Genomic DNA, 24,178 nt, shown 5'->3' with positions numbered 1-24,178 from the left:
TAACTCTTTGTATACCTTTTGGGGTAAACGTATTTTGTTCTGTTATGAGATTACATAGCTCCCAGGTATCTGAAATGTATCATTTCTCTTAAGTATATAATTTATTCCTATCTTAGTCTCTCAGAGTTTAAGAGGCATGAATTCAGGGCACCTGCTTTACTGGAGGGCTTTTACTGCCTCTTTTCAGCTACTGTTCCCTGGTGATCTCCATGTGTCCTGGCATCAAGTTTCCTACACTACAGCTTACTGCTTCTGCATCTAATGTACTCTATTTTTATCTCAAAAGGGAGTGAAAATACCCTATCCTGTTTAAAACACACCCTACACTAGTTGAACCTCCATAACTTAATGAAGAAAACACTAATCTCAACGAAATTATGTCCATAAGTATGTTGCTGTTAAATGCCTGCCTGTCAGTCCTACTCACAGAAACTCTGTGTACAATAGAATGAAGCATTACTCAGCCCTGTGGCACATGCACAAATTGTTGTTGTATTGAATCCATTGCTGCAGCCATTGTGTCAATCACACTCATTGGCAGTCTTCCTGTTTTTCACAGACTTACTCTACCTAGCATGGTGTCCTGCCCAATGACTGGTCTTTCCTGTAATATGTGCAATGCATGGGAGACAAAGTTTGCCATCCTCATCTTAAAAAGAGTATTCCGGACCTAATTCTTCCATGACAGATATGTTTGTTCTTCTGGCAGTCCACAGTATGCTTAAGATCCACATGCATATGAGGGAACAGAAAACACCATGACCCTGACCCTCAAAGTGATATTCTTGCCCTTTAATATTCTAATGGGGTCTCCTTCAGCGGGAATGTCAAATGGAATATGTCAATTGATTTCCTGACTGCTGTTTCCATGAGCATTGATGAGAGAGCTAGGAAAAATAAGGTCCTCAGAAAGTTCAATCCCCCCCACCCCATTTATCATGATTTTGTCTATAGGTCCAGTTGTGGAGATTTTTGTTTTCTTTACATAGACTTCTAACGCATATTGAAAACTCAAGTCCTTGATCTTCTTGAGCAAGTGTTTCAAGTTCAAGCCGTCATGCTTTAAAACATGGCTTTCATCTGTACTTTTTTTTTATGTGAGAACCTAAATTTTAATCATCAACACCAGGGGTGGTGGAGGGCAGGGAGGGCAAGGGAGAGTTGTGGTGTGTTGTCCATGACATCTACAGGACACAAGAAAAGCACTTAGACACTGTAAGGCCGGGAAGCATGCTGTAATAACCACCAGTGCAGTAACCAAGAAGGGTCTTTGACGCTTAAGAGGGTGGGGGCTCCCTGCATGGTCAGAATTCCACAGAAACCACATGCTTGTTGCAAAAAATCTCACAGGAGGGAAGGAGCTGCTTATTCAGGCACACCTTCCCCTGTCAGAAAACAAGACAGAGCAAAACAAAACAAAATAACAAAGCACAACACCCTTCCTCCCGCACAACCAAATTCCAAGTCAGAATGCTCTGGGAACAAGGAGCTGTCTTTGAAATCTTGGGTCGGGCACAGAGAGCAAGAGGGGAGAATAGAACTTGGTGCCTCCGACTCTTAGACACAAATGCAGGAAGAGGGAGTGCCTTGCAATTTTGTGCACAACCGGTGTCCTTTTCCTCGTGGGAACTACCAGATGTACCCGACCTCATCCTCTTTGCCATCGTCCTCGTCCTCTGTCACTGCCCGGTGTGCACCCGCAGCTTCCCCTCTCTGTCCTTCGGCCCCAGTGCCCGCTCATCCTCCAGGTTATCCAGCAGGACCATGGAGCCACCACTGCCAAAGTCTCCTGACGTCTCCTGCTCCTCTTCACAGCTCACAGCACCCTGTATTTTATCCACACACCAGCATTGGTCTGCGCTGCCATGACACTGTGTGGCTTTGTAATAACCCTCTTCGTTACACTGAGGTATAAATGCTCCCAGCAGGCATTTCCCCTCACTCAGCTTCTGAATCCTGTTCATTTCATTCTGGCAAGAGAGACCGCCAGGCTTCTGGAAGCAGTAACACCACTCATTGTTAGAAAGCTTACCATCCTTGAAGGAGTCACAGGAGTTGAAGAGAGGCTTGATGCAGAGCTCTTTTTATCCAGGTAGATAGCATTGATCTCAGAGTGGTCCAGCAAGAGGTCGTAGTTCATGTCCAGCTTGTTGAACATCCAGTCCAGTGAGTCCTTGCAGATGGGCAGGATGCTGGTATCAAAACTGCCTTGGGCTGTGTCGGCGCTGGTGGGTTTGATGACCCTGTTTGCATCCTCTCCTCCTGAAGGGCTCCAAACCAGTCCTTCACCGGGGAAGCCAGGTTGCTTAACTCCTTGTCTGTGAAAGCATTCTTTTCAGACTTGTGATTTGGTGGCTTGGGTCCTGGGAGACATGGGCAGGGCTCATCACAGAGAATGGTGAGGCTTTTGCCAGTAGAACAAGCATGGAACTCCAACTTGCACTGGCCTGAATGTGTGGGCTCAGGCAGCTCTGGGAGAAAGGAAGGGAATGTTCTGAGGTGCCAGCACCTGCTTAAAATATAAATGTCTGTGCTGCTATCAGTGCCCTGGAGATGCCTGCTTCTGGCTGTCTCTGCAGGCTTGGAGGTGCCTTTGATAAACCTTCCTCCAAACTTGATGCTGTGTTCTATGTCATTTCATCCAGCTTGTTAGATTATTGAATAAATATGGTGAAAGTATACATGTGTGCAGACTTTTCCTGATTTTAAACCATACAGACTTCCCTTCTGTTTGAATAACTGCCTCTTGGTCCATGAATAGGTTCCCTGTGAGCACAATTAAGTGTGTTGAAATTCCCATTCTTCTCTATGTGATCCACAGTTTCTTATGATCCATATAGTCCAGTAACTTTGGATAGTAAATAAAACACAAGGAAGCATCATTCTGGGATTTTCTGCCCTCCCCCACAACCCATCTGATGTTAGTAATGATATCCCTTCTTTCATGTTCCATGGTTTTATATCAGGAAATATGGAGTCAGAATTATCTTCTCACCATACTTATTCAATCTGTATGCTGAGAAAATAACCAGAGAAGCTGGATTACCTGAAGAAGAACATGGCATCAGGATTGGATGAAGGTTTATTAGCAACCTGAGATAGGCAGATGACATAACATGGTTTGCTGAAAGTGACAGGGAAAGAGGAATTAAGAATTAAACTGATGAAGATTAAGGATCATAGCAGTGGTTCTCAACCATTGGGGTCACGCTCAATTCATAACAGTAGCAAAATTACAGTTATGAAGTAGCAACAAAATACTTTTTGGTTGGGGGTCACCACAACATGAGGAACTCTATTGAAGAGTCACAGCATTAGGAAGGTTGAGAACCACTGGATTGCAGCCTTCAGTACAGACTATGAATCAATGTAAAGAATACTAATAGCCTCGTAACTTAATCAATAGACAACATCATGATAAATGGAGACAAGGTTTGAAGCTGCCAAGGATTTTGTCTTGCTTGGATCTACAATTAATGCTCCTGGAAACAGCAGTCAGGTGATCAAAAGACACATTGCATTGAACAAATCTGCTGCATAAGACCTCTTTAGAGTATTGAAAAGCAAGGATATTGCTTTGAGTACTAAAGTGTGTGACCCAAGCTATGGTATTTTAAGTAGCCTCTTCTGCATGTGAAAGTTGGACATTGAATAAGGAAGACCAAAGAGAATTGATGCATTTGAATTGTGCTGCTGGGGAAGAAACTTGAAAGTACTGTGGACTGCTAAAAGGGCAAACCAATCTGTCTTGGAAGAAGGAAGGCCAGGTTGCCCCTTAGAGGCAAAAATTCCATGACTTCTTACAAATTTAAGGTGTATTGTCAGGAGAGGCCAGTCCCTGAAAAAAGACACCATGCTTGGTAAAGAGGAAGGGCAGTGAAAAACAGGAAAGCTATCAACAAGATGGACGGACACAGCGGATGCCACAATGGACTCAGGTATCAGAACACTTGTGAGGATGGCGCGGGACTGGGCATTGTTTAATTTTGTTTATGCCAAAGGTGGGAATCGACTTAACGACACCTAACATCAACATGTTTTCCTCTGAATCCAGCTTGAGTTTCTGGAAGCCTTCAGTTGATATACTACTGCAGCTTATTGAATAACCTTCAGCAATATATTATGTACATGTGATATTAGTGATATTGCCCAATAATTACTTCATTCTGTTGGCCCACCTTTTTGGCCTGAGCACAAATATGGATCTATACCATGTAGTCAGCCAGGTAGCTGTTTTCCAAATTATTTGGCATGAACTAGTGACTGTTTTCAGTGCTTCATGAGCTTATTGAAACGTTCCAATCGATACCCTTTGAGTCCCCGGATCCTTGTTTTGCACTAATACCTTCTGTGTAGCTTAGATTTCTTCTTTCATTCCCATCAGATCATGATCCTGAAATGGTTGGATGCCAACCAGATCTTTTTTTGGTACAGTAACTCTGTGTATTCCTTCCATGCTCTTTGAATACTTCCTTCATCACTCAATATTTTGCCAACTCATGCCTTGATTTTTTCCTTTCAGCTCTTTCAACTTAGTATATGCTGAGAATGTTCTTTTTTGTTTGTTTTTTTTGCAAATGAGACACTATTCTTTTTCTGTTTTTATTGAGGGAAAACAGGCATGCAGAGGAACAGTACTGAATCAGGGTCACTTGGATCATGACAATCTTATCAGTTTGACAAGAAGTTCTATCTGCATATGCGATGAATGAAATTGCCATGGCTTTGGTCAGATGCACCTTAGTCCTCAAAGTAACATCCTGACTTTTCACCAAGTTCAATAGGTCCTGTGCAGCAGACATGTCCAGTGTGAGAAGTCCTTTCATCTCCTGACTGCTGTTTCCGTGAGCTCTGATTGTGGATCCAAGCAAGGCAAAGTCCTTGACACCTTCAACCTTTTCTTTGTTTATCATGGGCTGGCCTATTGGTCTAGATGTGAGATTTTTACTTTCTGACATTGAACTGTAGGCTACCATCCTTGACCTTCACCAGTAAGTACTTCACATCCCCCTGATTTGAAGTGAAGTCCTTCCATCTGCATACCACACTTGTTTATAAGACTTCCTCCCATCCCGATAGCTCCTTCTTCATATAATTCAGCTTCCCTGATAATTTGCTGAGCATACAGATTGAACAAATATGGTGAGAGGGCAGAACCCTGACACACACTTGTCTTGAGCTTAAACCATGCAACATGCCCTTGGATTCTGAGAGCAGCCACTGGTACAGAACCTTTCTTTCTTTCTTTTAAATCATTTTGGGGGGGATCTTTACAGCTCTTATCACAATCCACCCATCCATCCATTGTGTCAAGCACATTAGTACATACGTTGCCATCATCATTTTCTTCTACTTGAGCCCTTGATATCAGCTCCTCATTTTTCTCCTGCCCCACTCTCCCTGCATTTTTTTGTTTCCTATCCACAGGTCTTTACACATTTCATTATAACATGTTACTTTTACTTCTTGAGATACCACTTGAAATAGTCTGTCAAATTCCCTAACTTCATGATTTTTTTCCCATTTGTTTTAGTTATTCTATTTTCAAGAGCAAGATTCAGATCTCTTCTGACATCTACTTTGAACTTTTTTTCTTTCTTGTGACCTTTCATATTCATCGTTTATAATATTACTGCTCTCTATACATATCTACATCATGTCAGATGGTAGAGTGGTTACAAGGTTGGCTGTGATCAGGAAGGTCAGCAGCCACTCTGCGGAAGAAACAGGAGGCTTTCTACCCCTGTCATCAGATATAGTCTTGGAGATTGACAGGGGCAGGAAATTCACAGAACCTGCCACATAAGCATCACTGTGAGTCAACATTTACTTGATGGCGGTAAGTTGGGTTTTGGTTTATACACACATAGCTTGTCAGATCTTCTGTCATTAGTGTTCAGCAGTTCAAATTTGTTCTTGAGCTCTTTTCTAAATGACGTGGACAAACTCACAGTTGTATTTTGACTCTGGTAGCCTTGTTTTACTTGTCTCTGTCGTCCACCCAATCTTACATATGAGCACCACCCAATCTTACATATGAGCACCGTGTCACAGTCAGCACCTGATCTTATTTTGGTAACCGATGCTGAACTTTTCCTACACATACAACTTGATTATTGTGTCTTCCATAGGGTTATATCCATGTGTATATTCACCTTTAATTTTGTTCACAAAAGCTATTTGTAATTAAGGAGTTATTTGTTTTGCAAAAATTCTGATCATATGATCTTTAGTTTTCTTTCTATCACCAAGGGTATAATTTCAAACTACTGTTTCTTCCTCTGTGTACAACTTTTTAATTCCAATTCCTAATAATTATCAATGCATCTTGGTTGCATATCTAACCAACTTCAGACTGAAGAAGTTGGTAGATTCAGTTTTTTTCATTACTACCTTCAGTGATTGGTACATATATCTGAATAATAGTTGTATTAACTCCACTTTCTTGTAGGCATGTAGATATTAACACAGGGAGCACCGTACTTCAATGTAGGTTTTGAACCGATCTTTCTGACAATTGTAACAACAGTGTGCGGCTATATCCAGCCTCCTCTTGGCCTGAACGCTATCCTACCCAGGAGATTCTATGAAGCTCCTTTAGTGTTTTCCTAGATGCCCATTCGGCATGCCACCGTGCCACAAGCCTCAGCCTGAAGGCACTCCTCTCCAGCTTCCTGGGTCAACAAATCAAGATTGCTTCCCCAGTTCAGTGTCCTGAGACACATCATTCCACAAGCCAGCCTCCTATCAAAAGCACTCAACATTTCTTGCTCTGTGGTGGGAAATCCACACTCTTTTATCTAACGCTCGGGCTCCTGGCCCTGCCGCTGCTCCTCTCTCCCTCCTCTGGTATGACAGCTATTTGGGGGATCGAGGAGGTTCAACACACAGGAATCTTGGGATCCAAAGGGAAAGCTTCACTTTTTACTCTTCTCTTATGCTGGCAGTTGGATTTCTGTCTCTCTTCCCTGTTTCTGTGATGGCTCGCTTTATCCACAACAGAATGGCCATCACAACCCGCTCACAAGCACTCACAGCTGAATCATACAATCTAATTAATATCTTCCCTCAACTTTTGACCCAGACCCATCAGCAAAACAAAAGCTGTTTGGTGGGAGTAACAATGGTGGGAAGGAAAAGTAGTTTGAAATTATACCCTGGGCGATAGAAATTAAATTAGATAGAAGAGTTGTATTAAATAATTTGCTGTATATCAATGATTAATGTGGCATCATTCTTTTTGAATCTGTCCTTCTCAACATATGATTATCTGATTCAAAATAGCCAACATCAGTCCATTTCAGTCCACTAATGCTTAGGATATTGATTTTTATATGTTCCATTTCATTTTGACAACTTCCCCTTACTGGATTTACATTGGTTCATTCCACCTTTTGGCTATTAATGGATGTACGCAGGTGCTTCTTGCCATCTTTGGTTATTCCCCATCTGTACACCAAGGTTTTGAAAGCTTTTCTCTGTCCACATGACTATAGGTGACTCCTCTTTGAGGAGGTACCTCTTCCTCAGTTGTCTTTTAAGTGCTTTGTAACTTAAGGGTTCATCTTCTGACACTATATCTGATTATGTTCCACTGCTCTTCAAAAGGTTTTCAATAGTTAATCCCTTAGAAGTGGACAGACTATTCCTTATATGTAGTCTGTTCTTAGTTTAGAAGCGCCATTGAAAGTTGTTCAACTCGTACAACCCTTTTGGCATCTTAAATATGGGCAATCTAGCTTCCAGCATCACAGCAATATGCATGCCACAGTATGAAAAAATGGCAGACAAGTACAGGGATTAGGGTTTATTACACATGATTTTAATGACAAAGACCCCTGCTAACTAATAAGGTAGTGGTTCAAACCCACCACCTGCACTGCAGAAGAAAAAGGAGGCTGTTTGCTCACGCAAACCTTCACAGTCACTGAAACTTTAAGTAGCAGTTGTAGAATTCTGCCCCATGTGGTCACTGTGAGTCTGAACTGAATCGATGGCAGGGGGTTTAGGGTGAGGTTTATTTGGGGGATACATACTTTAGCCCATTTGACAAAATAATATATTTTATTATTCTCTTTTAAAGATTACAATCTTAGAGTCTAAATAATCTTGCATTTAAATATGGAGGACTTTTATGGATTATCATTCATGTTGACATATCAATATATTGAAGTATAGCTTGTCCAATCAAGTCTGAAAGTACCTGTTTTCTCCCTTAAGAAAACTATATTTTATTACTTCTATTCACGAGAACAAAAAATAGGCCTTGATGTTGGGGGTTTCCTCTTTGTATCATGTCACCATTTATAAAGTTGGTGGGGGAGTAAGTGGACACATTGCTTTTTTTCCCCTCTCTAAGAAACGGTGAGATGACACAAAGAGGAATCCTCTACATATCAAGGCATATTTTTTACAATTTGTTCTCTTGAAAAGCAGGGTGAGTAATTGTTACATGTAAGAAATACTGACTGTATTTTCAATGAAGTCTTACAGTTTTTAATAATTTATCAACAATCAGATATAACATTTTATTTGATAATGGAACTTGGGTGGAGTCTTATTTATATAGCATATATGTATATAGTATCAAGTAGCATTTTATTACATTAATATAATAATATAGTTGAAACAAAAATAAACCTATGCTCTTTCTACTGATCGGGATAGAGGTGAGAAATGAAAGATAATCCCTCTAAGAGATACCAATTAGCACTACTCTGATGGGTAGGAATCAGGGATTGGGACACACCCTAGGGGAGTTGCCAGGAGAAATTGCTGCTACTGTACAAATACAACATAGCCACAAACACACACCTGCTACAAATGAAACTCACTACCATCGAGTGGATTTCCACTCACAATAACAACATAAAACAGTGCAACTGTCCTGTCAGTTTCCAAGGCTACACATTGTGACAGGAATTGACAGCCTCATAATTCTCCCAAAGAGCAACCAATGGTATCAAACTTCTGAACACACGGTTAGCAGTGAAATACTTAACCCACTGTGCCACCAGGGCTCCACACACTCACTGTATCCTCATAACTGCAAGCCAAACCACCAAACATGAGGCCCCATATGCAATCCCTTCCCCAGCTTCTTAGAGATTTGGGAAAGGAACAATCACTGACCATCAATTAGAGATGAGGAACTGAGTAATGGGGGATGAGGCCACTACATATGTTAATTCTTGGTAAACCACACTTAAAAAGTAGTCTTCTCTTACTTTATTCTAAATTCTTGTGGGCTGAGTGGAAATCTTATTGAATTTGATAAAATGAATTCTTCAAGTTACTAAGTATCTTTTATGCTTCATTTCCACAAATGAAATAAATGAAATCATTTAAAGATTTAATAATTTCATTTCCCTAATTGTTTGGGTTAGTATATCAATTAGCACAGAGAATATTTTTATTTATCTAAAAAGAAAAATGCTCTAGGCTCATAGACTGGTTCCCCTATTTTCCTGAGAGCATTTTTTTTCAAAATGTGATGTAAGGTCACCTCACATAAGAGTGATCAGGGATGTGTTCATCCAGCATATTCCCAGGTCTCAATTCAGTATGACTGCATTTGAATCTCATCACGAGAGACAGGAACTCTGCATTTTTCTCTCTTTCTTTTTATTTTATTTTCTAAGCAATCCTGCAGGAAAAGCTTCTACACTCTATTTGAGAATCACTGCTAAGGGCCACTGGCTTTCAACATTGTTGATTTCCAACAATCAAATTCATTGAATTTTTATATTCATGCTGTGGGTCAGAAGTGTCATTTGGGAAACACTAGTTAATAGACAAAAGCATTGTGATTTTTGCATTTTTCAAGTATCTACATACCTATAACTTTGCATCTATTTTTATTATCAAATAGTTTGGGAAATCTTACAAACCAATAATTCATGTTTCAAACAGATTTCAAAATATGTAGAACAACCTATACTCATTTGTCTAGCCATCCTTGGTGTCTACAATAAATCCTAGACCATAATTCCAAAGTAGAATCAATTCTAAGTCAGATGAACAAAAGCATTTTCCACAACAGAAATAACCCAAGTGCGGAAGAAACTTTTTTTCCCCCAAAGAAACATACTAAGCTCCTGTCTTCTAGTAACTAAAATTAAGAAACACCTGGTATGGTAATAAGGTAAGAAATGAAAATGTTCCATAAGAATTAATGAATATTTTAAGGAAGTTAGGAGAGGGGGAACAAACAGAAAAGGTTTCCCTTCTCAAAAAATAAAATAAAATTTAGTAATATATTAAGAGCTAGCAATTACCAAGATTCTGGAATAGACATCAGCAGAGAGAATCATCAAAATTACAGATGTGAAAACTTTATTTGCATCTATATACAGATAATATATTGGTTCATTACAGCACAAGAGCAATACTGAGAATGAAAGTTAACAAGGGACAGTGTGAGACTACCCCTAACACAATTGTTCACCAAAATAAGAAGTCTCCTTTAGGTTCCATCTTGAATCCTTACAGGCTGTTATATTTAGGAAAATGTATCTTACACTTTTCACATGCTGCTAGTTAAATAAGAGAAATCCAGAAAAATCTAAAAATTAACTTTCTTCTTTAATCATAAAACCATATTTCTTAAATTCATTCTTAAAGTTCACTTTAAAAGATCATTAATTAAAAAATACATCCCCAGGGGAAAATGAGGAGCTGATACCAAGAGCTCAAGTAGAAAACAAATGTTTTAAGAAAGATGATGGCAAAAAATATACAAATGTACTTGACATAATGGGTGGATGGATGGATTGTGATAAGAGCTGTCTGAGCCCCCAATAAAATGATTTTTCTTAAAATGCATTCCTTCTCTTTATACATATCTGGCCTAAGTGTTTGGGAGACAATAGTGCATGACAAATTAATCCACCTTCATATAATGTACAGTGTATTTCATTTCTTTTATCTATGCATGTTTTAAGTTGGCCTTAATTAGTCCCCAGCTCATCTTATGTAATCATTTAACCTCACAGAGACTGGATGAATGAGGGACCAGCTTTCCTTAGAACACATTCTGCCTGCTATGATCATCATTGTGGATTTATTCCAGCTGGTATTCCACAGTGATTATTACCTCTCTGGATATTTCTTGTGCACCTTTTGTATCCTCATCCTCTCAATTAACACTCTTATATTTGTACCTCGCTCCTTCATAGGTTAAGTGCTTACAAAAAGTATTGATTTATAATCCTCACTGGATAATCTGAATCTCTTAATATTTTATCAGAATCTTACTGTTCCCTGATAAAAACAGCACCACTAGTCTAAACTGTAAAATAACCACTCAATTACTCCATAAATATGATCTTTTTTAAAAATCATTTTATTGGGGGTTCGTGCAACACTTATCACAATCCATACATCCATCCATGTGTCAAGCACATCTGTACATATGTTGCCATCATCATTCTCAAAACATTTGCTTTCTACTTGAGCCCTTGGTATCAGCTCCTCATTTTCCCCCTCCCTTATGAAGCTTTAAGAATTTATAAAGCATTATTATTTTGTCATATCTTACACCATCTGACGTCTCCCTTCACCCACTTATCCACTGAGGAGGTTATATGTAGATTCTTGTAATCTGTTCCCCCTTTCTCCCTCACTTTCCCTCCACCTCCCCGTATCGCCACTCTCACTACTGGTCCTGAAGGGATCATCCGTCCTGGATTCCCTGTGTTTCCAGTTCCTATCTGTACCAGTGTACATCCTCTGGTCCAGTCGGATATGTAAGGTAGAATTGAGATCATGATAGTGGGGAAGGGGGGAAGCATTCAAGAACTAGAGGAAAGTTGTATGTTTCATCATTGTTACACTGCACCCTGGCTGGCTCATATCCTCCCTGCACCCTTCTACAAGGTATGTACAATTTCCCACAGATGGGCCCTGGGTCCCCACTCCACACTCCCCCTCATTCACAATACTATGATTTTTTTTTTTTGTCTTTTATACCTGATACCTGATCCCTTCGACGCCTTGTGATCTCACAAGGTGTAAGCACACCAGCCTACCCTGACATGATCCTGGCTGTCAAAAGATATAGAATCTGGGGTCCCATAGGCTGGAAGATAAACAAGGGGCCATCTAACTGAGAAACAACAAAGCCCACATGTAAAAAGCATAAATATGATATTACAACACCAAACAAATCATTAACAACAAATTAGTTTATAATAGGGTTTCCTATCTAAAACTCTCTTTGAATCATTCAGAATTAAAAGGTATGTTTCAAATTTTGAGTCGAGCCTGCTCCCAGCCTGACTGAGAATGGTGCCTGTGTGTCAGACGCAAACAGCTCCCTAAGTCTGCAAAAGTTGTTACTGCAAACGGATCTATCAAGCTTCACACATTTTGTGCATTTTCTATGATTGATATATTCCAAAAGAGCACATCTATTGAACAAAACTACTAGCTTCTTCTTTTAAAGAAATGTAATGGAAACTAAGTTAGACAGTATAAAAGCAAGTATATTGTCATACGTGAGTATAAGCCCTCTAATAAAGTTAGTGCCAAAATAAACTTTCTTTATCAAGGCTTCACATCTTAAACCAAGGCTGTCTTGGGATTTATCTACAAACACAACCCCTAGGGACTCATCAGTCGATTTCTGACTGGTGCAAAACTCAGGCAATAATTGTATTCACTAGCACTCCAACACACTTCTCTTATTCAGAATATCCACATTTGCCCCAAAGTGGAATTCATGGTTTTTTTAGGCCAAACTCCAACTTAATTATTATTATTTCTACCTGTTCATGGCTACCTATCTGACAGAATTGTTTCAAAAATTGGCAAACATCCTTCTCTTCGTCACAAACCTAAACTAAATGTGATTTCTGAAAGACTTCTACAAATATTTTAATCTATATTTTTGAATTATTTAAATGAGCATATTTTGTCAAACAATACATCATACAGATAATCACATCTCCTTAAATAAGATATTAGTTTTCAAGTCCCAACATATTTTTCTAATATTCATTTTAGTTGAATATCATAATTTGATCCTTAGTCTTAGAGTATTTTTAAAAATCCGGTTAAGAGGTAAATAATGCTAACTGCTTGATCAGGACATAATTTGTCACTTCAATCTGTCCATTTCAACCTTTCCACGCTGTATTTTCATTAACAAAAGTATGAGAGCAATGATAATCCTGGGTACTGACTGCTCTGCTCTGACAAGAAGCTGAAAATGACAGAGGATGTGTATTGACTTGCACAAAGGAAAACCTACATATAGACAGAGAAGCTTAGTAGAAGCTAAAGATGAATTCATTCATGAAGAAAGCAGTTTTCTCTCTTTTTAAATTCATGTTCTAATAGAGTGTGTCAGTCTGGGTAGATTAGACAAACAAATTCATAAACATGCATATGTATAAGACAGAGTTTTGTATACAAGAGCAATTGTACATTAAGAAAACATCCCAACTCAGTCTAGTCCAAGGCTATAAGTCTGATATTAGCCCTTCTGTCCAATACCAGTCTATAAAGTCCTCTTCAGACTCACAAAACACATGCAATGATGTTGAATGAAGGACGATCACAGGCCAGTGGGCAGAAATTCTTTGGGTCCAGTGGCATTGTAAGCATCTCAGCACTGGCAGGGGTCTCTCTGTGGCTTCTCCGGCTTCAGAGGTCTGGTTGCATCCACGTGGCTTGTTTGACTCTGGGCACTATGGTAATTCTATGTGTCTTGTCAGCTGCAATGTCTCTTAGGGAGTATCAAAGAGAGAATCTCTCCTTCCTCCAAGGAGGAAAATCCTGGATTTCCCAGAATTCTCAGGAGAAGACCATGCCCACACAGAAGCCTCATTGGCTATGATCTGATTGACAGGCAGACTCCACTCTACATTCTTAATCCTCTAATTGACAAATGATTATATAACTACCACACACACAATACTACTTTACATTCTATCACTGTACCCACATTTAAAGATATAGTAAAAAAAAAACTGTAATTTGGAGAAAATCTGACATCATTATTAAAAAACACATATTAAGAATAGTCATCATATATAAATCACCCTCACTTCATAATGTTAATGCAATAAGTACACTTGACATGAAATAGTCCAACCTAATGAGGCTACTTTATTTTCTGTTGAATTCTTTCCATTTTTATTGAAAGATGCTTAGGAATGTATGTCTCTAACAAAATTAAAAAGTCTTCTACGGTGTAAAATAAAAGTAGTTAATTAAGATAAGATTCCCCACATATTTAATGTACTGATGACTAGGAGACTCAAAGCAAACCCTAATCTTAAATTTCACATTGTTATTTAAAGGATTTCTACAATCATCTAAACCAGGCACGAGAGCAGAATTAAGATGGACTGCTAAATTAACAATTACAAGGGAAGTGACATTGTGCAGGCTCTCTTGAGAGCAGGTGCCTCACTTTTGTGTTTCTCTCCTGATAGGTGATAGGTCCACCACTTGCCCTCCTGCACCGATTGTCAAGTTTTGAAAGATCGTAACTATACCATAATGCTGTAACGGAAGGTAGCCATAACAAATGGAAATATCTGTATTGTCTCACAGTTTAAGGTGCTACAAGTCCAAATTCAGGGGACCAGCGCTAGGGGAGGTTTGCTCCCTCTGTCTCTGGGCACAGGAATTTGTCACTGCAGTTTCTTTTCTGTGGCTCCTAGGCAATCTTCATGGAACGAACATGGCCTGTTTAATTTCTTTTCTATCTCACAAGAGATGTACTTAAAAGACATCCTAAACTGTACTGCATAACCCTTACTCAAGTGGCATTATAAACATTGGTTTAAAAATGAGGATCAACAACACATATTTCTGGAGGAGCCAGTTAAATACACAACAGGCACCTTACACTTATTGTGGGTTGGTAATCATCATTCTCCTCATTAATTTAGGCTAAGGCAAAAAGAGGTCCAGCATTTTTCTATATGAGATTGATAGCATTTCTGCTTTGTTTTCTGCTTTAAGATTTTTAGAGATAACATTTTATATCTACTGTTGGAGTCATACCTTCCTTTTGGGAGGTCTCAAGACAAACAAAGCTGTCTCTCACCCACCTTATAAAGAAATACAAATTAAATGTTATACTAGCTTTTAACTAACATACTAGAAAAAATTTCAAAAGGTATAAAAGTTTCATTTTTGCTTTGTTCATATTAGGGGTTATCTCAAAGGTGTGATATCATTGGGTAACCCTCTTGAAGTTGTGTTGTTTTTTTGTTGTTGCTCTGTATAAGAAACCCAGGAGAGAGGACCCTCTGGGACAGCAAGTACAAGAACGGTTTCGGAGGAGAACCAATGGAGGCTGGGAGTAAAAGGGAGATGATGTCAAGGAGTCCAGCAAGGAAAAAAAAAAAAAGGAAACCGCCCCCACTTTTCCCGTGTACTCATCTCTCCCCCTTTTCTCCATTTCACCACCGTATGGTCTCTGGCTCCTATTAGGCCTCTCCCACATCACTATAGAGAGTCGACTCTGACTACACAACTCAGCAGCTCACATGCTACTAACAGCTCAACCATGATGCTGAAGAACCAGCAGTCAACCACAGTAAAGGCCCCCCAAATCAAGCAAAACCCACCAAAAATCACACACTACAATAGAGTGATCTGACAACAACAACAAAAACCACCACAAACCTGGGTACTATTAGAAACAGAACTCAGAATAATAATAATTAGGTCCCTTCAAGAAACTGAATATAATTCTTAAAGGAGAAGGAATCCCATAGGATAACTAATGATATAACAGAATTAGACAATATAATAAAAGATCTGAGGAACGGAATGGAAAAAAAGGAAAACTGAATCAGTGAGCTCACAGACAATCACTCTGACTATAATCTACAAGAGGCTGCAGTCTTTGATTTTTATCAGCAAGTGAGTCAATGTGATTCCTCACATTCAGCAAGCAACGTTCAATCAACTGGGTATTCAGGTTACTAAGTTCCTAATAAGCCTTCTTCTTATCCTGATGCCAAATTCTTCTTCATATAAACAACTTCTTGAATCATTTGACCAGCACACTGACTGAGTAAGAAAAGAGGAAAAAAACAACAACTTGTGCATTTCATGATTTAAGCCATTCCCTGTCCCCCTGTTCTATTCAAAAGACTACTTCTTGAACTCTGTAAAGATTCCACATCAGGACAATGCCTATTCTGGAATTTGCATTCATCTCCGTGTTATTCAGAGTTTGGTATGGTTTATATAGTTGAAAACCTTTGAATAGTCAATAAAACAAACAACATAGTTCTGGTATTCTCTGCTTTCAGCCAACATCCATTGATTCCAGCAGTGATCTCTCTCATTCCATGTTTTCTGTCCTGAGTATTTTGACAGCTCCCTGTCAAGTATTACTAAACACACTTTTGAACTATCTTCAGTAAAACTTTACACACATGTACTATTAATGGTATCGAATGATGTTGTTTGATAATTTCTGCGTATTTTAGGTGAAAATATGGATCACTTCCATTCGGTTGAACAGGTGGCTCTCCTCCAAATTTCTTGGTGATGATTAAATGCATCAGTTACTCGCTGAAATGTTTCAACTGGTAATTCTAGCAATTATTGAATCCATGTTTTTTCACTAATACCTTTGGTGTAGTTTCGATTTTGTCATTCAATGCCATTGGTTCTGGGCCACGTGCTACCTCATTAAACGGGTGTATGCTGGCCAATTATTTTGGTACAGTGACTGAATTCTAATAGGAACTAAGTCTTAACTAAAGTAAAAACTTTTCCATTTTGGTTTATAGATTTCCTTTTAAAATCATATATTAAAAACTTGCCCATTGTAAAGTTGTTTCATTTTTTAAAAAAAAAATGGGGATTAAGATTCCCATGAATCTCCTCTGACCATACATCAGGGATATAAATACTTTATAACTAGGAGTGTGCATTGGAAAGATACAGTTGGGTTAAAAGGTAACACCTTATCAATTGATCTCCTTCTTGACCCATCTTAAAGTTGTTATACCAGTAGTTTTTATTTTCTGCTTTATTTTCAAGTAAGTTTTTTTTCTGTTATTTTGTAAATGTCAGTTTTTTTATGCTGCTGTTTGTGTGTTTTTAGGTATATGAAATCCAGGATTAGTAAATTTATAGAGAGTAACTGGGTTAATGGTCTCAGAGATATGGCCAAGGGGTTGAGGGAAATGGAGAGCTAATGACAAGGAATATAAAAAAGTAGAAAATTTTCTAAAATGGATTGTTGTCATGATTGTACAACTCTTCTTTATAAGCTTGGACCATTGAATTTTATGATGTGTGAATTATATTCCAATGAAACCATTATAATCTTTAAAAGAAAAAAAAATTTAAAGCTATAGAGATGAGAACTGAAGAACAGATGTCAGTTAGTTAAAATGAAGCAAGTCCTCAACCATCCCCATCTTCTCTCAGAAAAAAAGTTCTCAAAAACACAATACGAAATTTTTACCCATAAACTATGCCTATTTAAGAAGGAAGTACAAAGACTATATCTTAGTATTCCTCACACTTCCTTCTTAAATAGGCATAATTTAAGGTCAAAAAGGTCAAACCCAAAATACTAAGAAATATATACCTTATTCGCTAAATATAGTTTAACTGATACATTAAGATATTTTATTGTATAAAATAATTATTCATTTCCTAAAATTAATTTAGATGTAAGTAGTAGTGCTCATATATAATCTCTGCTTTATACTTTGATTTTATTACACTTTAAAATATATCATAATGAAAATAGAATGGCTGTATTTAAAAATTGCTATGTTATACATAAACAACCACTACTCATCCGTCAACTACTTGTACTCTGGTGACTTGCATGTTGCTGTGGTGCCATCACTACGTCATATATCGGTAGAGTCACCGTGGTCTACTACACTAGCAATGACAAATAGAAGAGGGGGACATCACATTCATCATCAGAATTAATAGTCAGGATTATCCAAATATGCATTGGCAGTCCATAAGCCTACAAGGAAAAAAGAGTGACTACTACTGTACTTGAAATTTACACACCAAGCACTAACACTCAAAATGAAGAACATGAAGACGTTTAACATCATCTGTATTCTGAAATACAGTGTATATGTAATTGGTATGAGGGGAAACTAACATGCAATGAAGACTCAGTACTTGAGAATTACTAAAGTAAAAAAGTATGGCTACAAAATAATATAAACCTCCATTAAACAAAAACGTGAAACACTTGTTTCTTAACATATCATTCAACTATGTCCATACCCTTCTGAGTGTAGCATTTCTATCTTCCTAAGCTTTTCCCAAAGGATTCTGCATTCTTCAATTTAGACCATGTCAAAACCACAGTTGCTTGGCTTCCTCAAGGGACTGATTGTGTTTCTTTCCAATGTTCTTTGAGTTTCGAGAACAAAAAGTGTCTGAAAACAACAGGACCTGTGCTGTTGTGAAGGTAGAGTAAAATTTCCCAATAAAATTCTCCTAGGACCACCTTTGCTTTTCTCAAAGAATGAGCAGGTGTATTGTGGTGATAGAAATAAATTCCTCAAATCTTCTCACTTATGTGGGTGCCTATTTTTTAAAAACTTTTTAATAACATGCCCCCTGATTTTCTTGTCATTTGAGAAAATATATCAAGAATTCTCTTTTAGAATCCCTCAAAACAGTCACCATAAACTTCTTAAGCTAACTTCTTTGCTTTTTAGTATAAATTTAGTTCTTCCTGGCCTGTCATAAAATTCTTGACCATTTAAATCTATGGTTTTATGAGGGGCAATATTCTTATAAATAGGTCAAAAAGCTTCAATGATTTGGGGGTATGTTCAATTAAGTTTTGTTAAAGTTTGAATCATATATAACTGACTTCAAAAGAGCCCCTTAGCCGTTTGTGTTATGCTGGGCTCTCAAACAAAGCAAACCAGTGATAACATGTTTGTGTATGAGAGAGGATGCTTAGAGACATATTTATATCGAACATGGCTCAAATAATTTTAAAGCTGACTAAATTCAGTCTGGGTCAAATAATGAGGTAGGGGCCTCTCTCAACATCTGTTGCAGCAGGGCCCACAGAGCAAGAAGCAGGAAGACCACGGGCTGGTGGACACAAAGCTGAATGAAGCCAAGTTTGGCAGCGGGTTAATGACTCAGGGTCAGCAGGCAATATGAGAAGTGGACAAACTAGAGGCAAGATAGAAATCAGCAGACGGAGTGACCTTTCCCACAGTGTCAATCTGTTCTAAGGGTAGCTCCCACCCTGAGTGAAACCTCCCCTCCATTTTATCAAGGCTGTGCCCAGATTTAAGGATATACTGCTCACCCTGTTCTTCCCACAACTGCTTGACAGTTTCACAGAAGATCCATCAGGGAATTTACTTTACCACACTAGGTAAGATCACATCAGGGGAGAAGTCCGGCCTATCCAAGTTGACACAAAACCTAATTATCAATACACTTCCTATAGCACAAAAAGAATCTTCTTTTTTCAAGTGCTGTATATACTCGTGTATAAACTGAGTTTTCCAGCACATTTTTAATGCAGTTTTTGTGGTAAAATTAGGTTCCTTGGCTGATATTCGGGTTGGCTTATACTCGAGTATATAGGGTATGTCTTAACAAGACTAAGACAACTCTATTACTGAGAGATCATGTTTTCATATCCATCCACTGATAACAGATAAATATGCAAAAAATTTTTATCGAAATAAACCATGCATGTATGAACTGGAACCCTAGGAGTGATACTTTTAAACACATACTCATATGGCCTTGATGACATAAATGAAGCCAGAGATTACATAATATATTTTAATAACACTAATGAATAATTCATTAGAAATACTTTTTTCAACGGCATAAATGGTAACTACACTCTTGGGTCTAGGTGGATAGAATATATGAGAATCATACCAAGTACATCTGTGAAAGGAAGCAACAGACTATCTCAATATTATCTATTAGAACAAGGCCAGGTTCCAACTGCGGAATAGGCAATCAATTACTCATGTACATTTTAAAATTAAAACTCTGCTCTTGTTTTTATTAGGTGCCATCTAGTCTGTTCTTACCCATAGCAGCCCCACCCACAACAGAACGAAACACTACGAGGTCCTGCACCATCATCACAATTGTTCCTGTGTCTGAGCCCATTGTGACAGCTACTGTGTCACAAAGGAGGGCCATCCTCCTTTTTGCAGTCCCTCCACTTTACCAAGTATGATGGCCTACTTCAGGGACTGGTCTTTCCTAACAACATATCCAAATATTGTAAGACAAAGCCTTGCCATCCTTGTTTCTAAGACGCACTCGAACCTGACTTCACCCAAGACAGATTGATTCCTCGGTTAGTCCTTTTAGCAGTTCATGGTGTTTTCAAAACTCTTTGCCAGCACAGCCATTCAAATGTCAATAACCACTTGTCTCTCAGTCTGTTGTGATGTGGTACCTTGTATATTGCTGTGATGCTGGAAGCTATGTCACTGGCATTTCAAGTGCCAGCAGGGTCGCACAAAGTGAAGAGGGTTCACAGGAGCTTCCAGACTAAGAACAGATAAAAAAGAAGCCACCGGCTGCCCCCTTCCGAGGGTGTTGCTGCTGAAAAATAGATGCCTAGAAAACCAAAGGACAACCTTGAGTAACCCCCAACACAGTTTAGAGACCATCTCGAGAATAGATGTGAAACATTTAACCATATGGTCAATGATCAGACAATTGGCCTTGATAGGATAATATCAAGGACATTATATACAAAGAAAACAAAATAATATTAATTAAAAAACAAATTTGTAAAATAAGAAAACCTACAAAATAGATGTCATCAGAAGATGCTGAAAGCTTGCTCTTGAATGTACAGAAACTAAAATGATTAGGAAAAATGGTGAAGTAAATACAAAATAAAGAAAAGAAAAAAAGTTCAGCAGAAATTTTTGAAGGCCATCTCAAGAAGGAAAAATAAAATATTATAAAGAAATGTGCAAAGACCTGATATTGGGAGGGGCACTGAAAGGAGGAAAACACTATCCGTTTCTCTTAAGCTAAAAGGATGGAAGGAAAAATCCAAGCCTTAAGGTGTAAGATTGAACGATTCTGAGGGAAAAAATATTTAACGATGCCAGAAGCATCTAAAGAATATGGAAGAGGTCTTTTATCTGCCTTTCCCACCCCAAGTGGATCTCCGAATTTGGGAGCTGAAATCCTAGAAGTGCAGAGTCCTATCTGCAGGATCCTCATCAACATAGCCTTCAGGTCACGAATGAGCCGTAAAAGAACTTCTGCTGTGGGTTTCCATGATTGTAAATCATTATGGGAGCAGAAAGACACACCTTTCTCCTAGGGGGCTGCTGGTGGTTTTGAACTGCTAACCTGAGGCTAGCAGCCCAACACAGGGGCACAGTTCAACTCTGCTCTTTTGGGTTGTTCAATGAGTTTGAATTGATTCAATGGCAGTGAGTTTGTTTTTGGGTTTGAGGCCTGGGAATCATCCCCAGGATCATCCAATAAGTCCTGCCTCTCAGCTCAAGGTCAGTAGAGTCAGAGGATTCACTGAGTCATCAGCACTCCAAGCGAAAACGCAGAATTCAGACCACTGCTCTTCAGTAACCAATGACTTTGCTACTTCCATTACTGACTGGTTCACACCAATGGACTTTGGCGCTGTTCTTGGAGGAGAACATCACAAATGATGTGCCTGAAGGATCACATCCTTGGAGTGGATATTGTTAGGTGCCATTGAGTTAGTTCTGACTCACGGCAACCCAATACACAACAGAAGGAAACACTGCCTGGTCCTGCGCCCTCCTCCGAATTGTTCCTGTTTGTGAGTACATTGTTGCAGCCAGGGCATCAGTCCACCGCTGTGAGGGTCTCCCCTCCTTCACTGCCTGGATACTGGGCTACCATAGGGTCAGAGGAAATCTACCACATAGCCAGTGACTCAAATTTCACCACTGCTGGGAAGGTTTTTCTTACTTTATTGATAGTCTCTGCTATGAGATGGCTTGACAACAGACATCATTTTCAGGTCCATAACAGGTCCATGGGGTTCTAAGCAAAGGAAAAGGAGAAGTCTTTGCCCCAGATAACCAAGATACTGGAGGACCTGACTCATGTGGAAGATCACGAAAGAAAAGTGAAGTCTTTAACTGACAGATGTAAAATGGGGATTGGAAGCACAGCAAAGTTCTGGAGACTTGGGCTCATCTTCACATTGTCTTCATGAATGGCACTGGAAGTCACTTTTATAGAGTCTGAGTATGTGCCTATAGCTAACTTGAGTATAAGATGGCTAATGCCCTTTTTAGCCCCCAAAAGCTTTTCTTCTATGATAAATAATTCCATAATTAGAAAATATTCTTTGATATTGTTTGATATATAATTTTTCTCCCATATTATCTTCTAAGTATTATTTACATCATCTTAACCTGAGTAAAATGGGTTTCAATTAAGTACTTTAGTCACCTAGCACTTTAAGCACAATAGTGGCTGATAGGGATCCACTTGAGTTTTCAGCAAAAATATATTCCTCTGAGTTCTTTTGGCTCATACCAAACGGCTTCAGGACATAAAGAGTCAGCTTCCTGGCCACCTTTATGCAGTCTGTTGGTTTTATTAGTGTGCTATCTTTCTTCAAATAAATTGTATATATTACCAAAAATAGTATCATCCTGACAAATATTAGCTCCAGCTTCCCATATTAAGTAATGCCTTCATAGCCATATTCAGTTCTATTCTGGGAAAACTGGAAATAAGACTACCATATACATTTGTGCATATGCTGAGTTTTTCAGCACATTTTTAATGCAGTTTTTGTTATAAAATTAAGTGCCTCAACTGATATTTGGGTCGGCTTATACTCAAGTATTTACATTATATAATATATGCAAAACTATATTTTACTGTATAACTCTCATTAATAAGAGTGAGAAAGTCCTGTCTGCTATCTCTTTCAAGAATAAGTTTTAATTTACATATTGATTATACAAGGATAGATATGCACGTGTATTGTAAAAATTAAAAGTATAGTATATAAACCCCCTTCCCAGCCCAACCAAAAAAAAGAAAAAAATGAAAGGACTATATAGCCACTATAATAAACAACAAAGCAAAACACAAAGACAGGTCACTGTTTAACTGTTTCATGGGGGAGCATATAATGAAGATCAAATGCTATGGAAGGAAATACTCTCAACCTCACTGACAGTCCTGGAGGAAACAAAGTCTTAGGAATTACTGGAATAGCACTGAAGCAGTTTGAACAAACAGATTCAATGCTGGACATGCTCATTTCTCCATACCAAGAAATTGGTACGACAGAATCCTGGAAAAATTCCACATTCATATTAATTACAAAGAAAAGGTAATCCAATAGAATGTGGATATAGGCAAACAATATTACTATGATATGGAAATAAAATGATAATGGAAATCATTCAAAAGGGGTTACAGCAATATATCCAAGGAACACAACAGAAATTCAAGTGGAACACAGAAGAGGGAGTAAAGCGAGGCAAATGTTGCTGATGTGAAATGGATCTCACTTGGAAGGCAGAAAACAACAGGAGGATGTTTTGCAGTAGTTTCTGAAAGATGTCATTACAGCAGTTCTCCCTCACAGCGACCCCATGAATAACAACAAAACTGCACACGCCTGGTCCCTATATCCTCCTCACAAATATGTGTGAGGCCACTGGTTCAACCAGTGTGCCATGTCCTCTTGTAAAGGTCTTCCCTCTTTTCCATTGATCTGTTTTACCAAGTGTTAGATCCTTTTTCAGAGACTAGGCTCTACTGTACTTCCTCCAAGACCATTTATTTTTTCTTCTAGCAGTACACAGTACTCCAAATATTCTTCTCCAGCGCAGCACCCTTACTCAAAGCTTCAATTCTTCAACATTCCTTATTCAATGTCTAACTTTCACATGCATAGGAAGCAATTGAAAATATCATGGCTTAGGTCAGGCAAACCCTAGTGACATGATAAACTCTTCAACATTTTAAAGAGGTCCCATGCAGCAGATTTGGCCAATGCAATGCATAGTTTGATTTATTGATTGCTGCTTCTATGAGCACTGATTGTGATCCAAGCAAGATACAATTCTTGGTAACTTCAATATTTTCTCCATTTATCATGATGTTACCTATTTCTCCATTGTAGGGATTTGGGTTGGCATTTCGAGTCGTAATCCAACTGAATGCTGTCATTGTT

General features: G+C 38.6%; 1 protein-coding gene and 1 pseudogene across 1 annotated transcript in view; both read right to left on the bottom strand.

Annotated features, from left to right (window-relative positions):
* Positions 1-24,178, bottom strand: part of EPHA6 (EPH receptor A6) — a 1,133,516-nt gene that overhangs the window by 1,074,595 nt on the left and 34,743 nt on the right. The gene's annotated exons all lie outside the window — the stretch shown is intronic.
* On the bottom strand, positions 1,630-24,174 carry LOC123521248 (annotated as a pseudogene).

This window comes from Echinops telfairi, unplaced genomic scaffold (assembly GCF_000313985.2).
Source record: "Echinops telfairi isolate 266 unplaced genomic scaffold, ASM31398v2 ScPeMD7_6;HRSCAF=24_1, whole genome shotgun sequence".
Lineage (NCBI taxonomy): Eukaryota > Metazoa > Chordata > Mammalia > Afrosoricida > Tenrecidae > Echinops > Echinops telfairi.
This window is presented reverse-complemented; position numbering and strand designations above follow the sequence as displayed.